Source organism: Aricia agestis, chromosome 12 (genome assembly GCF_905147365.1).
Source record: "Aricia agestis chromosome 12, ilAriAges1.1, whole genome shotgun sequence".
In the NCBI taxonomy this organism is placed as follows: domain Eukaryota; kingdom Metazoa; phylum Arthropoda; class Insecta; order Lepidoptera; family Lycaenidae; genus Aricia; species Aricia agestis.
In genome coordinates, this window is record NC_056417.1 from 12,712,538 (window position 1) to 12,716,803 (window position 4,266).

At 33.1% G+C, this 4,266-nt stretch overlaps 1 long non-coding RNA gene across 2 annotated transcripts; it reads right to left on the reverse strand.

Moving 5' to 3' along the window:
* Window positions 1-467: 467 nt before the first annotated feature.
* LOC121732599 lies at window positions 468-3,617 on the reverse strand. 2 transcript variants are annotated; one of them, XR_006036403.1, is made up of 6 exons: window positions 3,551-3,617; window positions 3,355-3,472; window positions 2,292-2,483; window positions 1,814-1,940; window positions 1,440-1,625; window positions 468-493 (listed from the first exon to the last, which is right to left on the reverse strand). It is a non-coding gene; the product is annotated as an uncharacterized LOC121732599 (long non-coding RNA). The 2 variants fall into 2 exon arrangements; XR_006036404.1 differs by having other exon boundaries at window positions 3,355-3,469; window positions 3,551-3,601.
* Between the last annotated feature and the right edge of the window lie 649 nt (window positions 3,618-4,266).

The window sequence follows — 4,266 nt, forward strand, 5'->3', positions numbered from 1 at the left end:
TACATTTTATGATGATTCTTTACAAAATATTGTTGTTCAGATTCAAATTTTTCAGAAACAAATTTCGATTGTAAGTTTTTACAGCCCAGGAAGCTGTACTCCTGAATTTAATAAGAAAAAATTTAATGATTTAATACACACTATTCCGAAACCGATAATTTTGGCTGGAGACTTTAACGCGCATCATACTTTATGGGGTTGCGGCAAAGTTGACGCGCGAGGGAGAGATATTGTTGATGTCGCTGATGAGAATGATTTGGTTCTCTTGAATGATGGACGTCCAACCACTGTAGGGTCGCATAGATGGAAGCCAAATGCACTAGATTTGACTTTTGTTTCGGCGTCGTTAGCATTATTTTGTGAATGGCAAGTTTCTTCAGACTCGTTAGGTAGTTATCATTTACCAACTCTGACAACATTGAATCTTTCTCCATCATTCTCTCCCCATAGTAACTTGTCACAGACAATTGAAAGTTTTCCTCTTCACACGAATCTGAAAACAGTAAATTGGGATTTGTATGAAAAAACTGTTAATCAGAAATTAAAAGAATTTCAAATTGAAACATGCGATTTAATCGACAGTTATAATAGATTCTGTGCGCTTATAATTCAAACTGTTGATAAATGTGGCACATTTATCAACGGTTTGAATAAGCCTAAGTTCTGCACCCCAACTGCTAATTCTGTTTCTCAAAGTTCTGCCTGTAGTAACGTTAAAAAAAAAGTTAAAATTCCATTAGTATGGTGGAATGAAAAATGTTCCAAGGCTGTACATGATTGTCGTCAAGCTTATGCGCGGTTTAAAGCGAATTCTTGTATTGAAACTTTTGTCGAATTTAAGCGTCTTCAGGCGCATAAAAAACGTGTATTGAAACAAGAGCGAAGACTTTCTTGGGAAAACTTTTGTAAATCTGTTAGTAGATTAACTCCTATGAGCCAAATTTGGATGAAAATAAAAAAATTCAACCGAAGTTATACACCTAGAAGTAGTTTCATTGATAGTGAATGGATATTACAGTTTTTAAATAAATATACTCCAGATACAGTACCAAATAATTATAAGAACAGTAATTCCAATGTGACAACATCTCCAAATTCTTTTTTAGTAGATAGTTTTACATTTGAAGAGCTGAAAGCAGCCATAAAATCTCGTAAAGATTCTGCTTGTGGTCTAGATTGTTTATCTTACAAAATGTTTAAATTGTTAGACACCAAAAATATGAAGTTGTTCCTTAATCTATTAAATTCATTGTGGTGCCATTCCATGATTCCTGAACAGTGGAAAACAGATTGTCTCGTTCCAATATTAAAACCCGGAAAGGATATAAATGTTGCAGATTCATATAGACCTATAACTTTAAGTTCTTGTGTTGGCAAAATATTTGAACAGCTTATTAAACAGCGATTGGAATTTTTTATAGAAAGAAATCATATTTTACCTAGTAATCAGTTCGGTTTTCGGCGTGGCCGTTCGGCTAGAGAGAGCTTGAGTCATTTTTGTTTGGACATTCACAATGCTCTGTCTTGTAATTCAATATTGGTTGGTATTTTCTTTGATGTTGTTGGCGCATATAATAATGTCAATTTGGAAAAACTTTCAACTATTTTAACTTCTTTACAATTACCTGAAAAATTGGTAAATTGGGTGTATCATTTTCTTAGTGGTCGTAAATTATATGTGAAATTTGAAAATAAACTGACTGGTCCAAGGTATTCCTACAAAGGAATAAGTCAAGGTGGAATTCTCAGTCCTTTACTATTTATTTTGTATATACATAAGTTAAATATTGTCTTAGGTCAAAACATTACTAACCTACAGTTTGTAGATGACTTAACTATATATTGTACTGCAGACAAGTTGTCTGCAGCTATTGAAAATCTCAGAGTTGCTCTCCTCGGCCTTAAGGCCTATTATGATGATCTGGGCTTGGACATCAGCTCTGAAAAAAGCAAAGTTTTAGTTTTTTCAAAAAAACCTAGCAAAACAACAAACATTGTCCTACAATATGGAGATAGTATGTTAGCAGTTGACAAAACTGTTAGATTCTTAGGTGTGATTTTTCAGAACTCCTTCAAATTTAATAAATATATTGATTACTTAGCAAACAGGGCTTTAAAGGCTTGCAATATATTAAAGTCTTTAGCAGGCACATATTGGGGAGCTGATCCAAAAATTTTATTAATTCTTTACAAGGCTATTGTAAGAAGCCATTTTGAATATGGTTATGTATGCTTTGCTTCTATTCCACATTTTGTTGATAGACTAGATAAAGTTCAAAATAGGTGCTTACGGATTGTGCTTGGTGCGATGTGTTCCACACCCATAATATCAATGCAGGTTGAATGTAACATCCCTCCTTTGAAAATTCGCTTTAAATATTTAATATACAGGTTTTTGTTGAGAATTTCATCCATTAAAAATCATCCTCTTCTTGTAAAATTGCAGAGTGGTTCTTCTTCCTCTATTTTATTACATTACCTACCTGAAATTGTAAAAATAAAGCAAGACTATAACTTATATGAAAGTGACTTATGGCCTTGCTATATGAGCACATTTAGCTCTAAATATTTTCCACTAAAAATTGTAATTGATAATTCTTTGAAGTGCAAAGAAGATGTCTACCTTTTACTAAGTAACCTAGTTGGTTATCAACAAGTCTATACTGATGGTTCAAAGACTTCTGAGGCGGTATCAGCAGCCATATATATTAAACAGGATAAGAAAGGATATGGTATTAGGCTTCCAAATTTAACAAGTATTTTTACTGCTGAGTGTTTAGCAGTTCTGTCTGCATTAGAGTATATTGAAACTCAAGTTTATGATAAATGGATTATAGTGTCCGATAGTCTTAGCGTTCTTCAAAACTTAAATAACCCCAAATTTTGTGCTACAACTAACTATATTATCCATGATATTAGAGAAAAATATACAAAATTAACAACATTAAACAAAAAAAATATAGTTTTAGTCTGGTCACCGTCACATATTGGTGTTAAGGGAAATGAACAAGCCGATTTTTTAGCAAGAGCTATAACTACTTGTTCTCAGGAGCATTGTATTAAAAACATATGTCTTCCAGAATCTGACGTTTTAGTCAAAATAAAAGAAACCTTTAAAATCGAATTTACAAATTTTTGGAAACAGACCATGGAAACCAAAGGAAAATGGTATTCTAAGATTAAACAGGAGTTGTCAGTCCCATGGTTTACTAAAGGTGTTTCATTTCATAACAGGAAATTTTATTCTACTATTTGCCGTCTTAGACTTGGTCACTGTCGATTTAATGCTCATCTTCATAGATTGAATATATTGTCTTCACCCGTTTGTAATTACTGTAATCATTCTGAACAAACCTTGGATCACATTTTCTTTACTTGTAACAGTTTTACTCTTCAAAGATTTATTTTTATTAATCACTTGATGGATATCTTTAAAACTGCTGAAGCCATCCCGCACTCCCTTCAGCAGCTTCTGAAAACACCCGATTGTTATAAGCCAATATATGAGTACGTCCTTTCTACCATTGGTGATATATAATTAAATAGGTACCAGTCATTACCTATATACCTTGAGATTGTATATAGTAACACAGAGATAGTTATCTGTAACGGTTATGTGGTGTAAATTTCCTAATTATATATAAGTACTTTGTGGTTGTAAATAATTCTCTTTTATATTTGCTTTTCATCTCGTTTTTCTTAGTTTTAGTAATAAAATATTATATAGTGTACATAACTTTGAACTGTTTATTAGCAGACTTTTTAGCCTTTTTAGGCATCTGTCAAGAGTCAAGACAATGAAGACAATGACCAATGACGACAATATGTCAAATTGAAGAAGGGACAGTATTAAACAAAACAATACTATCAAAACATGAGAAATGGCTTCGGCCTGATGAAAAAACTTATTATTCATATTATTTATATCAAAGAATTGGCTTCGGCCTGATGAAAACTCTATTTCAGATGGTTAATATAAAAGAATTGGCTTCGGCCTTCACTATCATTCATTAAATAGAGAAAACATAGAAATGGCTGTATGGGCAACGCTCCCTTTGCCTGTCCCGACCGGGACGAATTAACAAAAAAAAAAAAAATGTCTATGCTGGTGCTGTCTCTAGCGTGAAAAGACTGCAGTAAGATTTCTTCGCCTATTGAAGAAAAGATTAATAGGATAGATAAAAAAGTTAAACTCGCTTAAAGGGCCCATTCGCGGCAGGACTGCACGGTAGTCCTGCCGTGAATGGGTCTCACTGATTGGTTCAC